Raw genomic sequence first — 19,392 nt, 5'->3', positions numbered from 1 at the left:
GCCACCTGTATTCAAGCCATTTTATGTGCTGTGATATAGCAGATATAGCAGTGTGCTGTGATATAGCAGTGAGAAAAGAACCAATTGTGATGATCAGATATCAGCGTAGAATATAAAGTCAACTCCAAACCCTGAGACTCTGCCCCTTCACCCTGAGATTGGGACCGGGGCAAACCCTGATGGTTCAAAATTACATTTATAGAGAGCTGTGCCACCGGATGCTCAGATTCTTCTCACTTCATCCAAACACATATGGATGAAGATCTTCTCTACAAAGAAAGATGTAGAGAAAAAAGGAGCAGCATAATTTAATCAGGTGGAGTAAGGATGAGGCGAGACAATGAAAAGCCCTTGGGTGATGGATATAAAAAAGTGTAGTGGAGAGATAAATGCTTGTGGGGTAGTCCCTCGGAACTCACGTGGTTAAGTTCTAATTACTCTTGAGCAGCAGGGTGTCTTCACATACACTCCCTGGGTTTCACAGCACGACTGGTAAACAATATTTAATTTTGCTTCTTAGTGAAATGAAATTTTCAATCTGTTACTCGTTCGCTCCTTGTATTGAAGGAGATTTTGAAAGATATGCTAATTACCTTATGTAGATCTGGAAAGTGAAACGAGTGGATTTGTGAGGGCAAAGTTAGGACGGTTGGCAAATTGACACAATACCTAATCCAATATTTACTCATTGGATGTGTCCTTCTGCCTGCCGCTAATTACCGACGTGTCAGCAAGATACCAGAAGTTTACTGCGCAGCAAAGCAGGAGTGCATACCAAAGTGATGCACATGCTGGGATAGTGTCTTGATTTGCCCCTTCCTCTGGCTATTACAGCTAATTACCGTTCCTCTGGGGCAGGGCTTTGTTTTCTGGGTGGAGCTTAGTGGTGTTTTGTTTCGCTTCTCCCATACTTCCCGCCCCCAGGCATGTTTCTTTTGATACTTATCGAATATGTGTGAGCCATCCCCATATGGGCCCTTCCTGATCTGGCTCTGCTCCTCCTCTAGGGAGCAGGAACGTGGGATTAGTTCCCGTCCAGCATGGCATAATCCTAATGATTGTGCACATTTTGGGACATTGCCACCAGGTAATATGTGTGAACCATATCACTACGGGCCTGATACCAAAACCTGAAATGCTCACTAGCTCACACACACTAGTTATAAGTGACTTTTTATTTTAATGTATTTTTTTGTATTAAGCATTCCTTGTTTAAGAGGTCACACCCTTACCTGCCTTTAAAAAATGCCCCTACATTAAATTTAAAAATCTGATCAGTTTCAGCCAGAATAATGTTCCCAGTTGAGGAGGGAAAAACGGCAAAGCAGAAATATAATACATCAAAAAAGTGTCAAAACCCCATCAAAACTGTCAGTCTGTATCAAGGTAACTGTGCAGAGTAAATAATCCAAACTAAACAAGGGGAGCTGGGGAGCGTGAAATGGCTGGAAGAAATATGTAAAACTTTCTTCAGTGTGTATTTGCAATGTGCTTAGTAATCTCCAATATTATTAGTTTCTAGATACAGGCTTTCAGTAATCTAAAAATAGTATATATATATATATATATATATATATATATATATTATTTTTCTCTAAGTAAAAGTCATTTAAACATGAAAATGGCACATGTTTATCGTGTTTTTAATACAGCTGCAACTAATACCACTTGTAGAAGATAGTATGCCACTTATCAGGTGGGCACCACACAGGCATATAGAGGTCCCAAGTCTCCCAACTTTCTCTGCCAACCACTTCCGTTTCCCTGTCTCTATTTCACAGCTAAGCTTCTTCTCTTGCATCTTCTTCATCCACTTCTGCCTGTGTCTTCTTTCTTCGTTTACTTCTCTATTAAACAGGCCACCTGGTGCACTTCCACAAAAGGGTGGAGCCTCTGGGCACACCCTATCCTATGATTGGAGGAAAAAGTGCCAGGTAGACTTTGTACGCCCTTGGTCCAAGGTCATCTCCTGCCTAACTTGGTGGGTAAACTCAGAGAGGTTTCTTACAACCTTGGATTTCATGGAAAACCATAACAAATCCATGGATTGCTGTCCCGTGATAAAAAATCACAAGATGCTGGAATTTACCCTAAAATTCAGCCTGAGATTACCCCAAACTAGTGTTACCTGGGACTCAACTAAATTATCTAACTAGTTTTCAATGTAAATTATCTTCAATATCCTCCTGATTGTATAACTTCTATAAGCATAAAGTTGACATTGTGAAGAAACTTATTTTTAAATAGGTTTAAAACCCTGTCTCGGCCTGGAGACTTTAACATTTCAGTGACCTTAAAAAATGTCCTCTGTTTCTTTAGGGGGATCTGGTATTCTCGTGCATTTGCTTAAGCGTTTGATAAGGTTATTTAAAAAAAAAAAAACTAAAAAAGTAAACGGGTAAATATTTATTATTAGTTTTTCATTTACATTCCAGAGTTAAATTGTTAGAATGGTGGAACATGTCTAAAGATTTGAAGGTGTTTATAGGTAGATGGTACATGTTCTGTTGACAGGTATACATAGACCAATTTTAGATGGTTTGGTGGAAAGGACAATAGGTTGTCAAAATCTGTGGCCCTAATATGTTGCCATAGTAAGGTGCAGAGTTATGACATCATAACCAGGAACCCTAATTTTCTTACAAGCATGGGCCAACAAAGAAGGAAACAAAAAGGGGAAATGTCAGGAAGAGTTAATCGACATCAACGGGCCTGACTTTGATGTAATTTTTTCATCTGAAAAATGAACATGATATTTTTTTAACTGATGACTTTAAATTGAGGCAACATTGCCCATTAGGATGTGACATGATATGCAATGTATCTATTTTGGGAGACCAGCATGGCTTCAGCGTGATTATTCAAATATAAAAAGAGGAAAGTGAGAGAATTATCACGTTTAAAACCCACTAATGGGGGTTTCTGTGTTTGACTTCAAACGTATTTCCAGTTCTATGAGGCAGAAATGTTACAGCATCAATGATGCAGAAATTCACAAGTGTCCAAGCATAGAAACGAAGAAATATCCTTACATAGGACGTACTGTTATTAAAATGGTAATAATGGGGATATTGCAGATAAGAATTCTCCAGCTTCCATATCCGAATGGCTTAAACTTGTATTATCATATCATTTTCCGCTAGAAGAATTCATACCAGCTCTGGACTTCTAAATGATTAGGAGAAGATATATGTTTTCTGATGGTATCTGCTTTTTACTCCCCTGCTAGAACCATCAAGAGTTTCCCATGGACAACCCCTTCATTAAGCATGGAGTAAAATAGAAAGCAATATCCAACACTTGAGGGACCTTTTTCTGATGCCCATCAATGTTGTCCATGTCTATTGCTCCTTTAAATATTCAGGATTATCAATTATGGGAGACATTAAATATTCCACCAGCCTTAGGAAACTCTTGTGGGAAAACATTTTTCCCATGTCTGAATTTTCACCACAGTTATGCGACCACTGGTGATATCTGTTTTGATCTTCTCAAAGCTTCCTGCTTTTCACATTGATCTTTATGAAATCCGCATTTTTTTTTATATTTCACCCAACTCTACTAATGCAAGAGAAGCTTGTGATGGATAATTTGATGTTAGCTCCTTGGTGGCTATAAGATAACATTCTGTCATCTGGACCACTCTTCCCTAATCAAGAGTTTTGTTCGTGGTGGATCTTGGATCTCCTTGCCTACTGTTTTGGCAAACCTTCCCCTCTTGATGTGGCAGGCATGGTGGGTTATGCTCTAGAAGAAAAGCTCTTCTAAGTTTTTTCTTTGTTTAAACCACTTGTAGGAACTTTCCTTGCAGCTCAATTCTATATAAAAAAAAATACCACCCATAAGCAACCTATCAAGTCTATATTCTATCTTCTGTGTCCCGATTCACAACTTCTACTCTCTGCTTTGAAATAATTCCCTTACTTGCTCAAAATTCTGTTGAGAGATCATTTTCCAGTATGATTATCACTGATCCCTCAACACCATCCACTTTAAACCATATTTATGTTCTGTATTAGTCTCCATGAGTCCAGATTGAGTGATGTATCCATGTATGGTGACCTTTTTTAAGTGCTCCCTTGGACCCTACATGCTTTCATTTTTCCCTTAGCTCACTCAGTTGAAAGCGCTTCTCACCAAATTGACAAATAACCTTCTTGTTTGTAAATCCCAAGTCCTTGACGCACCCCTCATTATACAGGAGCTGCAACCTTTGACATTGTAAAGCGCCTGCTTCTTTTAAGCACACTTCCTGGTCTTGGTATTCATGATTAACCGCAATCTTTCTCCTCTCTTAGTATTCATTGTGCGTTTCAGCGGCTAACCCATCATCCTAATCTGCTGATCTGTCTACCTGTTCGCAACACCATTGTATTATGTGATCTGTCTACTTTTCATCTTATAGTCACTAAACAATGATGCATCGTTTGCAAAATTCAAACCAATGTAAAAGTTCAAGGACATTCAGCCTTTGGGGCCAGTCTCATCTCAGCATGTCAATGGATGTACGTGGCGCTGCTTATGCTAACAACAGCAGAAAATTAACATTATTTTAAAAAGCATAAGACGATAATAAATTAAGTGTATCCCTCAAAGGGCACAGCCTATTATTTGAAGACAGCAGAACATTAAAGATAAAAAACACAAAACATGATGGCTAAAAGTAAACTTTTTGCTTACGTCTGAACTTTTGATGTAGGTAACACTTCATCCCAGGGAAACTCCCAAGCTAAGTGACTGGACTGCCAACAATAACAAATAGTGTATTGATGTCATGTGAAGGTCTACCAGCTTTACTTTGGTGAAGTTGAGACCTCATAGTATGGTCTTCTGACAGAAGACTCCCTCTTCACCCATTTTGGTTTGACTCTTTGCTCTTTACACATTTTATGTCTACTTGCTCCCTCTGCCGCAGAGTTCCAAGGTCTGTCCCGATATATATATATATATATATATATATATATATATATATATATTAATATGTATGTGTGTTTTCCGGACTGGAGGATGATGTGGATCTATAGTCTAATTATTATAACAATGTATCATAATCCTTATTGGTTATATTATAAATATCCGGTATATATTTGCATTTTTTTATGTGCTGTTTGGACTTGATCGGGGATTAATAAGAATGAAAGAAAAAAAAATTAGTGAAAATTAGCATAAAATATCCATGAAAATAAAAAAAATGTTGAATTTTATCATTTCATATTTTAACATAAGAAAAAAAAAAACTCTGCTGACACAATTAGACACGCAAAACTCCCAGCAGGCTCTGAATTAGCGGCATCCACACAACTCTGCGTGTGTCAAAATCTTTCAAAAAATGGCTTTATAAAAATTACTTACAAGCGGAGACCGTGTCAATTACTTAACATCTCTGCCAAGTATATTGGGCTTAAAACAGACATCAAAAGGAAAATGTCACTCTGCTTCTTCTCGAATTATTAGCTGTAAATGGAGTGAAATAACAATTTCGTGGTTATTTTGACACATTCTGGTGTAGAGAAGGAGATGAATTTTAATAGGATTTGACATAAATGTGAACAGCATGGAACATTTCACCGGACGAGCTCATACTTTGAATTGGACCGTCCATTGGTGACGAGTCGACAGTTGGTGGGTGTCGGTGGGTGTGGTAGTGGGCGGAGCCTTAACTGGCCTTCTAATTCTGGTGGGCTACAGCTCCCAGCATGCATTGTCTGTGTTTCCAGCATGCTAAAAGATAATACGGGGAACCAACTTCAAATTGATCGGACGTCTGAAATAGATTGGTTAATTGGGTTACTAGTCCTGTTATTGACTAAAAGCCTGCAAGTCGGCAGCAGTTACCATAATGTTCGGCGTTCAGCTTCTATTTAAAGAAATTAGAATCCTCCTAGGCGCTGTATGTGATAATGTATCGTGTTCTGTTTGTCCGAACTCTTAATATGATTAGAACTGCCTCTGACTACTTTCTGCACTCTAGTGCTCTAACCCCTTAACTAACCCTCAAATCAAGGGACCCCAAGGGCAGTGGCGTATTCTCGTCTAGGACGACTAAGCTGAAGACAGCAGGTCCAGAGGTGTTGCAGCCCCTCTGGTGCATAAGAGGGAGACAATTGCCATATTGGCCGATCAAACTCCCTGTAGCGCCACTGCTCAGTGGGCTGGTTGGCCATTCATAATACATAGTGAGCATACCTGAGAACTTTCCAGATTTGACACAAAGTCTCTGAGCGAATCACTGTTTCTTTAAGTCTTTACTTTTTTTTCAAAGGTTGGGCTGGTGGTGTTTGGGAGTTACGTGTGGGAATTATGGGAGATTAGTAATTACCCACAATAACCTCTTGTTTTACTATATAATTACCGCCTACAGTATCTAAATGACTGGTCCTACCGCTAATCTCTCCTATACATCTGTAGTTATAATTGCATCCATGCCCTTGTTGACCTTCTCCATCACCTGCCATAGCACACTATGGCTACCCTATAGCTTCCACCATCTCTGGCTACAATTCCTTCTCTGACTGCTTTGTTAAACGCGGTCTATATCCCAGCAATCCCCGTGATAATAGAAGAGAAGAGTTAATCCTCCGTTCTTCATCTCTCATACATTGCATTAAAGCCAGACCTTCGATCATGTCCCCCGCCTTTCCCTGTCTAACACTTTACTCCTGACAGCCATCCAGCTGGGGACTCCAACCTTCTCTGTGGGCAGCTAAAATGTAGCTTAATGTGCTCTACAGATCAAAACAGTACAAAAAAGAATGAAAAGCATCAGCGGACAGGACGCCCCATCCCTGCTTGCTTTCCCAAGGCTGCCGTAGCACACTGATTCATTACAAAATCCTAGCGTAGTATTACTGACTAATCCATAAATCCCAACTGCACAATATGTGACCTATTTGTAAATTGTGCCCCTTACAAATGTGATTGAACTTTCATTTTTCTCTCTCCCTTCCTACACTTCACTCACTTATTCATTCGCTTTCTGTCTCCCCCTCTCTAGTTTTTATCTACTCTATCTCTCTCTTACACTTGATTGCCCATCACTGGTTCTTCTTTTCCCATCCATAACCCCTTTCCATACCAGATTTTTCATGCATGTTACTTCAAATCATCCCCCTGGAGGGTTAATTCACTTAACACTTAGTTCCAGGTGACCTGGAGTAAGAGGGACATTTTAACCTGACCTTATCGACTGGAAAGGTCACCTTGGCTTGACCTTCATAGAAACATAAAAACATGGCACCCATTCGGCCGATCTAGTCTGCCCATTTTTTGTCATGTAAAGACTCAGGAGTCATATGCCTATTCTATGCATGTTTAAATTATTTTACTGTATTAGCCTCTACCCCTTCTGCTGGGAGTCTGTTCCATTTATCTACCAACTTCTCAGTAATTAAGCGTCCTTACATGACATCTAAGCCTCTGACCCTCTAGTTTTAGATTATGGCCTCTTCGTCTAACATCTCTCCTCATAGCGTCATCCTATGGTGTGGCTCTGAGGTGGTCCTGTTCAATGGAGCTTACAATCTAGAGTACTGTCGGAGTATTCTTCCTGGCTCTTATACACAAAGTGGGCAAACTGATGATCAAATATCATCATCCGTAGTCAACCACAAGCAGGCTGACATAGAAGAGAACAGCTTAGCACATTGGCTGGCTGATTTTGCTGGGAGTTTTCTAACAGCAGTTGGAGATCTTGGTCGATATAGTTAATAATATAATCCAATATTTGAACTCTAATCAATCACTGATATAAATGGTTCCCAGTATCCCTGTCCTTTATTTTACCCAAACGTACTGCTTTTTTAAAGAAAAATTTACATCCAGACCCCATTAACTCACTTGCCGCTGTTACAGGGCAAATAAATTCAGCTTCAGTACCAGAGACAGCAACCCTCACCTCCCCCTAATGTTGTAAATGTACACATCCATACTGGTTCACATCATACACAGTAAATACCAGTACAGAATAAAGGATTTACAGGAAATATCTCAGCAGCCAGTCCCCCCACCCTTCCGAGACTGGATCATTGCAATCATGCAGTTAATTAAAAGGATTGTGCCTGTTTATGCAACCATTTAATGAGTCCTGGATAGAACCAGGTGACACGGAGCAGGAATGTCAGGCTGCATCACTCCCCACATAAATATTGATCTTTCTGAGCAACAGAGACCTCCTGGGTAATTAACAAGGAGTTCGGACCAATGTGTGGGACACGAAGGTCAAGGGTCACTTTGTTACGTAGTTACCATACCCCTACCCCCCTTCCCTCTGGAAACAAGGTTTCCACATCACTTCTACAGAATATGCTTTGGGATTGGTGCGGAAGGCACAGAGAATGATGTTGTACACCTCCAAATGGGGGGTATAGATTTTCTTTTGGTGAGGGCAAAGAAAAAAACAAAGGCATAAGTCCAGGGATGACTTTTCCTTGGATTCTCACTGTGGAACTCTCTAGAGAGATGGAGATCAAGCATCCATGCGATGTATGTCTGTGGGCAAATGTGTGGGTGCTTATGTAAAAAGCAAACATGGCAGCCAATTTATCATCCCTACAACGTGAATGAATATTCAAGTATTTTAATAAACACTAGGTGCAAGGTATTCTGGGCAAATAAAGGACAAACTGAGGTTCACCATAACTTATGGTCCATGTAATACTGGTGGCCATGTGGTCCCTTTAACACTTGTGGAAATGTATATAGATGTATTGATCTGGCTACGTTTCACCAGTTCAGAAGATACCCAATGCATAGAAGACAGTTTGTATGTATATATATATATATATATCCATGACTGGCTCATGGTGTTTGCATCTACTTAGGGTTCTAGACCCCAGTCTAGATCCTCATTGATCTACCAATGCTTGTATCAAAACCGATTAATCCAATTAATTTGAAGGGATCCAGGTATCTTCCAACGTCATAGTTCTCATTAGAAAACGTATAATTATGTTTTTATTCCTCGGATGTTCTTGTCTGATGATCTTGTGGGGGTAGACTGTCTATAAATATCCAAAAAGGCCACCAAACGGAAAACTATTTAGAAAAGTCAATTAAGTTGTAATTTAAATCTCATTTCTAACAAATGAATATTGGGAAATTAATTGTATCATAAATACTCTCATAACCGGTGATAATCTAATACCAGCGCTCTGCAGGGTGCTGCTGCTGATTTTACAACCACGTCGAGGAATTTGTGTCTCATCAACATAAGAATTTGCTTTGCGGGCAGAGGATCATAGGAGCTGTAGTCCACTGCGCCAATTGTCTATTATTAATTATTACAATCTATTTTACACCGGATGGTATGACTTCTCAATAGCCTTGGAATATTAGTGGGAGCTGCATCTCAAAAGACTTCATTCCAATCACTGAGCTAAAGGGAGCTCTATAGGGTCAGCTAATTTACTTTATTCTTGCAACATTTGGAAACATCACTTAGGTGTTAGGTTCCCAGGGAGGTAATAGGGAAAGTCACACAAGAAGGCAGCTGACAGCCCCCGGAGATTCTCCCCAACTGGCTCATGATCCCCACTGCCCACAACTGGGCAACTATACAGTTCTGAAGGACAGAACCTGAAATCCAAAACTGTCCCACTAAAAACCAGGATACTTGAGAGGTACGTAACTTGTTGCGACCACAAACTGGAGAGACTCCATTATAAATCACTCCCAAATACGTTATCTGTTAAGCCCACTGTCAAACCTCTAAGTTCCTTCTCTCCTACTCTACTTTTCTCCTCCATTTCTCATGCAGATCTCCACACCCCTCCAATCTGTCACAGGCAGCCGCATTAAACAAAAGTTTAATTAAACATGCCCTCAGAAAATTATATTTAACTACACTTGTGTAAATATAGCTTTTCTGAACGGTACCTTTACAAGCCAGCAGCCTGAAGCATCAACATCGCGGAGGATGCTTAAGGTCTATGTGTCACCTTTGAGGTTTTTGCCTCATTAAGTTTAACTTTGGAAACTGACTACACTTTGTGTTATTAATTTTCTAACAGCTAAATAGTTTTGTTGATATTAAAGTTATTGGTTTGGGGGTCTTTTACGTCTGCGGAGCTCAACAAGTGCTGCATAGTAATACATTGCCTGTCCTGAACTCGGAAGCCACCGGGACACATCTTCTTCCTCAAAGAGGGAGCTCCCTGACTAGATTACTTATATGCTCCTTCTGGAAGTTATATACACCTTATTCTGGTGAGGATTGGCCAGTTCTGTATTAATGGCACTTTTTGTATATGAGGGGTCATCATGAATATGCTATTCTAAATACGTTTGTTCTCTGCCCTGTCCATTTTTAGGATGGTCTGTTCAAGCAAGCTAGAGTACAATTTACATATACAGGTGGCAGCAGGGCTAAATGAAAATGCTGAGATATGACATCATATTCCAGCTACTTCAGTTGCTTCTGTTGTGGACCTGTAAGGAGACATCTCATTGAACTTACACTGGATCAACAAATGGAGAGAAGAGGGGTAAGACCACCAAGATTCTTAGAACCCAGGGTTTCATGCAGTTGCGCCGACTGCAAACTTTGGTGACCACGTCAGCCATTTTCCTGGGCGACACATACTGTACTTTGCACATATTGTCGACCAACACGTGTAAAGTGCTGCCCCCTGCAGTAAGTGAGATGCATAAACCAATGAAAGGGGATTGGTTACACACCCCACATACGCGGACATTAAGATGAGAAATATATGTGTTTCCCCCCAAAAATGGCAGATGTGGTCATCTTCCTGCTATCGCCCGGCGCTGCTTTACATTACTCTGCGTTGCTTGTTGCATTGTGTGTTTTTCTGTATAATTGACTGCTCTGAGTTATTTCGTCTCCTATGATCTCTATGATTTATCATGCAGTATAATGAGAATGGAAGATGCAAGAACATGTTCTGAGCCTGAACTGCATGAGATTAATAGCGACAAAGCAAGTCGCTCACAGAATCACACACTGTGTATCAGTCACTGAAACACTCTGGATCCCTTATTGATTCACATGATAGATCATTTGCTAACTCACATATTGGATCCCTCAGTGACCTACACACTAGATCAAAGCTGGACAACTCTACTCCTAATGGTCCATAACATATTTTGGATATCCCAGTTTTAGCACAGCCATTTCAATCAAACATTACTTACTTGTTTTCATTCAAGGACATGCACAATTCCGGCCTGTTTGTGGCCCTCGAGGACTGGAGTTATGCAGCCCAGTTATATAGACTAGCATGTTGGATCCCTTACTGGATCCCTGATTGATTTGCATACTAGATCCATTTCTGGACCACAAAGGATCCCTTATTTTTTGCATGCCAAATCATTTAATTACTTACTCACTGGATCCTTTTCTGGCTTGCATGTTGGATTCTTCATTGACCTACACACTGAATCCCTTATTGATTTGTATACTAGATCCTTTAATGACTCACACACTAGATCCTTTATTGCCTTGCATGTTGGATTCCTCATTGACCTACACACATTGATCTACTCTTGAAGACCAGCATACTGGATCTCCCAGGAAACATCAGGGGAGGGAAGAGGGAGAGAAGGATTTGGATCCCTACGAGGCACTGGCCAAAGTAAGAAGGGACACTTGGTAGAGATTCTGTTTATCATGTATCAGTTTACTAATGTTTGTCTTATTTTATGTTTTGATAAAAGTGTGGGATCCACGCAGCACAGAAGAAGACAGGTCAGCTCTCAGGTACTCCATCGCTTCATAAATGGGAACCCACACTCGCGGGACGGGCAATTTCACTAGCCTTCTAGCCAAAAAGGAAACACACTTTGAGTAAAAGGTTTGATAACAATAGAATGCCAAGGATTAAACAAGGTCCTGGTATTCAGATCTCTTGTGGGTCTGTAATATCCATATACATTAGCACAGGCTCATTAATCAAAATGACAGCTAATAATTAACACACACATGCAAACACAGGCTTGTTGCCGGACCGTAAGGGTTGGAATTGAGTTAAAGGGAAAATATTGTCTTCAATTTTACATCAGTCCATGAAAAAAGAGAAGGTTATGTGTTTAGAACTTACAGGGACAAGACATTTCCTTTAAGTGAGAATCTATATATGCTACCATTAAAAAGTTTGGGGTCCCTTCATGGAAAACAAGAACATTTCTCACTGTAACATAATTGCAAAAGGGTTTTCTAACAATCAATTAGCCTTTTAAACTTAAACTTGAATTAGTGAACGCACCGTGACATTGTAACACAGAAGTGATGCGAGTGAAAATCAGCCTTTTCCAGCTCCAGTTATCATTTACAACATTAACACTGTCTGCGCTGGATCTATGATCAATTTCATATTCTTTTAATGGAATAAATTTGCTTTTCTTTCAAAAACAAGGACATTTCTAAATTAAGATAGTGTATATCTAAAAACAAAAATAAAAGAATGTGAAAAGGTCTGAGGATTCTATTTTGAATGCAGAATCTGGAGCTTGACTCATGCTTTTTACTCAAAGTGCTGGCTTCCGCCATTTACTCGTAACAACAGAGCAGAAATAAAAGAGGTTTGGTACAAAGGGTTGGGTAAAAACACACAATCAACACACTATATTTGTGTTATTTGCCTTCCAGCCTAAAAGTATGGATTTCTAAGAATTATTAATGTGGGTTTCTTTCTGATGGGCTTTTGGGTTGGACCATTGAACACGGCATGTGATATGAAAGGTTTTTTCTTTTTAAAATAGTTTATTATTATAGTTCCTATAAATGGCCATACTTATGGGTATTCTATAGGTAATCCAGGGTATGTGCGTATGACCAGAACAAACAGTATAATGTGCAGGAGACCTCTACACCTGAAGCTCCAGAGAAGGCTATTGGGCCATTAGACCACCAGGTATGGGGATCGTAGGGGATCAATCAACCACTGTTTTTAATTACCCCATAGCTGTTTAGGTGGATAAAATCCCACCTTCAATCTATTTGATGGAAGGGGGCAAATCTCGTGGCCCCCCATGATGTCAAAAGTTATTCAGATTTCTTTCATACAATCAGTATTACAACTGACCTGTCTTAATCATCAAGGCAACTATTACTAAACAGTCATGGTTATTGCCACTTGAGATGCAACTATTACTAAACAGTTACGGATGTTGCCACTTGAGATGCCCCACTTTATTTTGTTCCCTTTGATCTCCTAATTCCCAAGCCAGTTGTGTTTGAAAACAGATTGGCGAAGGCTGACTTGACCAGGAGAATACGTTGCCTCCATGATCTTATGTCCTATAGAGAAGCTGTTTATCAGGTCTATGCTCTACCAAAGCAGAGAATAGAGGGTTAAATGTTTGTTAGGTAAATGAAGGGGTATTATCTGGCGCATCCCGTTCATGGAGTTTCAGCCCGCAGGATTTAATGAGAGTAGATTGAATTCCAGCGTTCCTCAGACTATGACATACTTCTGACGAGCCGCGTCAGCCGTACTGATCAGTTCCTTTTATTTTCACCTTAATTGGTTCATTTGCTTCTGTTTGTAGCGCTGCGTTCCGACATCACTGTGCCTCTGTCACAAATAAATCTCCAGTTCTGTCCTTCTCTTCCTTTAAAAAAACGAAAAGATTCTTCATTTGTTTATCTGAATGTGCATGAGATAGCCCGACAATGAAGCGTTGGGTGGGAGAATTGCCTGCGCAGACAGTGATTCAAAATCTTTTTGAAGCTTAAGTCTTTTCTTGAAGCTTATAATGTGTCATCCGGGAAAAGATTCTTTTTTCCGCTCGTTCCCACTTTCTGAATAACCACAGGTGCTGTTTGATCCTTGGCCAGATTTCATATTCTAAAGTTTTCAAGAAAACTATTAAGAATGAGTAAATTATGCGGTACCACCTTGATACGTGAACCAGAGGTATTTAGCCGAGATTCTTGGTCTTCATGTTGATGTCCTTCTCAGGTCCTTCAAGACCTACCAGGCAGCAGAACCCATGTGTTGGCAGTAGAAGCAGGTCTTCTGGGCAGTTGTAGAGAAAACAATACGGCTCATTTGCAGGGTCTTGTTTTCAGCTTTTTCCACCTAATAAAGTAGACAGCTAGTAGTACTAAGTACTACAGTTATGGGACATTCTCTGCCTTGGGGTATGGTACATGCAAAATCAATAGATAGGATGGGGCTGGCGTTAAGCCACATATTGCCCTGCCTTATAGAAAGTCTGATCTGCAAGCCATCTGGTATAGCAGGGTGTTATATTTTTTGGTCTGGTTTTTCTCTCCTTATCCCTCACACCCAATTCTCCATCTCAATAAACTGTAATTGTGCTAAATTAAAAGGAGAAAAAAAAAGAGAAACCACAAAAATAAATAAATAAAACTACATCATCCTGCTAATCACGACAGGATGGAGGCTGCTTCCCAGATGCATAATTGAAGTCTAGTGTTTCATTAGTCAAACACCTGCTCCACGGCTCCATATGGCGCTAGGTAAATAGTGTGTAATTGTGTACGGGCCGGACGTAGAGCGAATTTCAAGCAAAATGTCCCGGGGAGTGGGTCACCTTCCTGGGCCCGAGAAATAGGAGTGGGTCGCAGGGAAATGAACATCTTAAGTGCCATTAACCCTTCTTCTATCAACAAAACACACCTGGGGTTTTTTGTATCAAGAGGTACATTTAAAAAAACAATACTGGCATTGATTATGCAGATTTACTGTTAATTTGTTCTCCACTTTCTAGGACTTTTTTATTTAGTCTTGTGATTGCCTCTCGTACATGTTGTAAACTTTCCTAGTGGAGGCGTTCTCCATCAGGCAAACAATGCTTCTGCCACATGGTGCACCCAGCCCGGTATACAATATTTGCCTGGCTAAGCTATGATCCTATGAAGAAACATTGATGGATAGTGTGGATAACAGCTTCTTACAACAGAGGAGATTAATTGGCCTAATTTTTGTAGCACCTAAACGGTATGGTTCCCATGTTAAAATATTCCTCTATCCACTAATACCCTTTATATACTCATAAAGGAAGTCACCGGGGATCCGGTGCTCCGGTGCACTGATCTCCTTCTGCTCCTCACTGTTCGCATCCCATGGATGGATAAAAAAATCTACCCTCTTCTCCCCTCAACGCAAAGGTTATAGGGGGTACAGAATGATTGGTTCTGATCAGACATGTGCCCTGGTCGGTCTCCTGGACATGTGGCTGCATTCCCTGTAATAACTAGCCATGGCTACCTTGGTTTCCTGGCACTTTCCTGTATCCTTGGATTTATATAGTATATCACTGCTACAAAGCTGATCTGAAACTGAGATGTTACAATATCAGATGACAGCATTAACTGAGACTTTATGATATTACAAGACATAAAAAAGATCACTGTGAACGGGACAAGTAATTTATAGCAGGACCAGAGAGGTAATATCACTTTGTAGACAGCTGGTTAGACTTCACCTTCAAAGCTTTGCTCAATCCTGTCTACTGAAGACTAGAAAAGGATGCTTGTAGGAATATGATTAGTTACTAGCTCACTGGATCTCAGAACATTATAGCTGTGCGTTCATTGCAAAAAGACAAATTAATACTTCTTATGGCTACAGACTGAGTTCCAAGTTCTAGAACCCTCATGTTCTAAGTTTTGGTGGACTCCAACGAAGTGACATGTAGTGCTTGCTGAGGTCAAAGGGTGACCTAGGTTGGTTATGACATGAATTTTTCTATTGGTTGCTATGGTAATTCCACCACTTTGAATCTTAATAAGGAAAGTAGATATAATATTATTGGTCCAAGAGAAAAGTCTTTAGTAGAGGGGGATGCCACCTGTTGTGCCAACATTAACTTTTCAGTGGCCTCTTAATCAGATTAGGCCCACCGTGTCCACTTGGCATCCAGACTGATCTTGCTCCCTATTAAATAAATGTACATTTTTAAAAAAATCCTTATCCAAAAGAATATTTTAAAAAAAAATGTTAGGTATTTACCACCGAAAAGACCCCCAACAAGTACCATGGAGATTATGTTAATTACTGCCATTTTTTATCACAAATATAAACTTTGGGCATGTTATCAAGCATGTACATAACGTGTCCTGACGATGAATTTATTGATTCCAATTCCAGATAAATCCTTATCCAAAAAAAGTTTTTTTTAACGAATTGAGTTTCATTACTTATTTCTGTGGACATTTCTTGTTCATGCCAATCTTTGGAAAGTAAAAAAACAGGAATCCTAGCCCAGAGGCAAAAATAAAATCAAGGAGATTATGTTTAGGGTTTTCAATACTGACTTTATTTTTAAATCTCCCCCCACCGAACCATGTAACCAGAATGTGCTTAGAATTTCACAGAGGAACAGCAAAGATGATTGCTTGCGCTGAACACCAGGTTCACTGGAAAAGGTTAATCCTTAAAATAGATTTTCCAAGGGATTATCGCCCGTGTGGAATGATCTACGGGGCATACGGGGTTAATAACAATTTGGCTGTTTTCCGGCTTGTGTTTTTTTAATGTGGGGGGGTCAAAAAATCTACAGGCGCGCATGTGAAAGAGGGGAACATGACAGCGCAGAGACACCACCAATTAAAGACGGAAGGGACCCATTCCAATTCACAGCGGGGATGTGCGTATGTTATTACAGCAGCAGGCGCGTTCAGAAAGAGAGCGTGTCTGGAAGAGATTTTAAATGTACTACGAAGAATGGGATGGAGATGTGGTGGAAGAGAAAAGGGGATGAACTTAATGAGAGGACTGAGAAAAGAATAATAATAATACACAATCGGGTGGAATTCTCATTAGTACCTGCTTATATATATATTGAACTTACTGCTTTTCCATGGAGGTTCTAATATAATCACTGATTATTGGGTCTTATAGGAGGTAAGCCTTAATCCTCAGCGGCTTATTAAGATACAAAAGGGCCACTAGGCACGTGGATGTTGCCTACCGGCCCAAAAATGCACACGCGTTGAGACCCTCTTGCGTCATAGCTGCCCGCTATTGGTGCAGAGTCACGTAAGTGTATGTTAGCTGTGAATCCTTTATAACCCCTCACAGCTAACTAATCATGATATTCAAACAATTACTAATGGAATCCAAAAAATGTTAGAGACTCCATGTATTTTTTAGATTGTAAGCTTGTGAGAAGGTCCCTCTTTACCTAATGTGTTGATTTGTTGATTCTAGTTTTGTTAAATATATGGACCGTAAGAAGGCATTATTTTGCCCCGCATAAATAAAAAAATATTGATATCATCATTGAATACCTGTATTCAAGAAGGGTTTGGGCTGTGATATACTACTGTTCAAAAGTTTGGGGTCACTTAGCTGCACTTTTAAGTAAGTTAATATCAGAAGTAACTTAATAAAGAATTATTGAAAGCAAAACTGAGTCTTGCCCCCTCTCATATGGTCAGAGACTTTTGAATTTTGCACTGTACAGAATTGGTCTTACGTCACTTTTAGAGCCTTACCACTGATGACTGTGCCATCCAGGGGTAGGTAGCCATGGGCTAATCTGCCCCTGATATCAGCAGAGCTCCAAACTACTTCCCCATTAGATGAACACTGGCTTATTTTACTTCTATTCAGCTGCCCGTTCACCCAAAAGTTGTCTCTGTGGATAAATGCTCGCGGGCAGGTGTCATACAGCGATTCTTGTTTTATATAATTTATGCATTCATCTAATTTACATTTTATTGTATTATTTCTGAATATTTCACATGCTCCGATCCTTCTTGAATAATTAGAATGAATGCATAAATTTCCAATTACAATATGCAATTATACCCTATAATAAAAACACTTTAATTGTAAGGAGGGTGGCTTTGTAATGCTACGATCGTGTAATAAATATGCGATTATATCAGTAACAATCCCTCTTCTGAATCCCTCTACAGCCAGAGGGCCTGAAACGCATTAGTCTACAATGTGCTACAAACCACTTTGATTTTGTCTTTTAAAATATTTCTACTGCTGGAGAGATACTGTATAACAATGAATTCTATTGGGTATGTGGTCATGAGAAAAAAAAATATTGCATTTATTAAAAGATTGTGGCTCGCTCAGATGCTATAGACTATAATTCCCATCATCCTTCATCTTGAGGATCCGTTTGCAGGGAATGAATGGGTTCTGTAGCCCAAAAAGGCACAGTAATCTTCATCGAAACAGCTAAAAAAGTGTTTACAAAAATAAAATGCATTATTATTATTTCTTTAGCATGTAAATAAGTTTCATTAGGTCACAAGGGTTACTCGATAAATCCTGATCCTTAGATATGACTCTATCCTCACTAAATTATATATAAAAAAAGCCCCTCTTAGCCAGATATGTATTTACGCAACTGGAGCCAAGAAATCAACCTAAGACACCAGAGAATAGCCAATTTTCTTGTGAGCAATCCAGAAAATAATAGCTGATATATGAGGGTTCAAGGTAAAAAAGCATATTTTCTAGTTGCTGGTATAAATCATCTTAGATGTTCTTTAACCTTTTCTAAGTACTCCCTAAAACTCCATCCCCTAACTGCTCCTATAAATCTTCCCTCTTCAGACAGCTTCTCTAAATGGCATTTTTTAAATATTCACATGTGTGTGCTGTAATACCCATTTGTGAACACTAGGTGGTGCCCCTTTCTGCTGTTCTCCCATCATTTCCTCCCCCATTCTCCTTCTATCCATCCCTCCCCTTACCCCTGCTCCTGGCTCTATCAGCAGCAGCACCATTCCCCTGCTTCCCATCCATGAAGCAGCAAGTCTGAGGGGCAGGAGCTGCCGAATCACAGGCAAGAGTGAGCAAGCAAGCACAGAGCCAGGGGAGCTCCTATCTCCAGGAGTGCCAGGGCAAACAAGGAAACTTTACCCCCTCATCTGTTTTATTACCCATCCAGACAGCTGGGTGGCACATAAACTTTCTCCTGAAGAGTCTGGGCAAAGGGATGCGGGAGCTGGAGCAGGACTGTACATTAAACTCCAAACCCTTGAGGATGGGAGTAAACCCCTAAAGTAACAAGTGAACCCCCATCTTGGTACCTTATCTGATTGCACTGGAAACCTGTTAGAATTTGGGGGTTATCTGTCCCCCCCACAAAGTGCCCACCATCTGTAAGACCTGCGGACCAAGTTCACTGTAGGTAGTGGGCACCTGTGAGCTCACACTCAGGATTATAATGGGGACATTTACTGGAGGATACTGGCAGAGCTGGATGTGGATGGCAGTTTTGGGAGTGCTGTGCCCAGCCTGGGCTCAAGGTTGGTACCTTGTTCCTAGTTTTTTTGATTGCAATGTAGGCACCAGCCACTCATTTAGTGCCCCCTTGGGTGGCATTCACACACACACACACATACACTGTATGTGTTAAAGGGCCTTCCCACATGTGAAAGGCTGCAGGGACCACAAGGGACAACTCCAGCTTAATGAAGGACTGCTCTGTTACTTTGTA

The 19,392-nt window shown here is 40.2% G+C and overlaps 1 protein-coding gene across 34 annotated transcripts in view; it reads right to left on the bottom strand.

The window, feature by feature from the left end:
* The window catches only part of RPL38 (ribosomal protein L38), a 265,046-nt gene that overhangs the window by 76,808 nt on the left and 168,846 nt on the right, over positions 1–19,392 (bottom strand). Inside the window, exon 1 of one of the 34 annotated variants that reach the window (XM_053454060.1) lies at positions 13,622–13,625. The exons of 31 other annotated variants lie outside the window; for them this stretch is intronic. The gene's annotated coding sequence lies outside the window, so the exon portion shown is untranslated. Of the gene's footprint in view, positions 1–719; positions 724–10,755; positions 10,761–13,621; positions 13,626–19,392 lie in introns of those variants that run through there. 2 more of the 34 variants (XM_053454025.1, XM_053454043.1) reach the window with 2 other exon arrangements.

Source organism: Spea bombifrons, chromosome 13, assembly GCF_027358695.1.
Source record: "Spea bombifrons isolate aSpeBom1 chromosome 13, aSpeBom1.2.pri, whole genome shotgun sequence".
In the NCBI taxonomy this organism is placed as follows: domain Eukaryota; kingdom Metazoa; phylum Chordata; class Amphibia; order Anura; family Pelobatidae; genus Spea; species Spea bombifrons.
The sequence above is the reverse complement of the archived record's forward strand: the minus strand, read 5'-3'. Positions and strand labels throughout refer to the sequence as shown.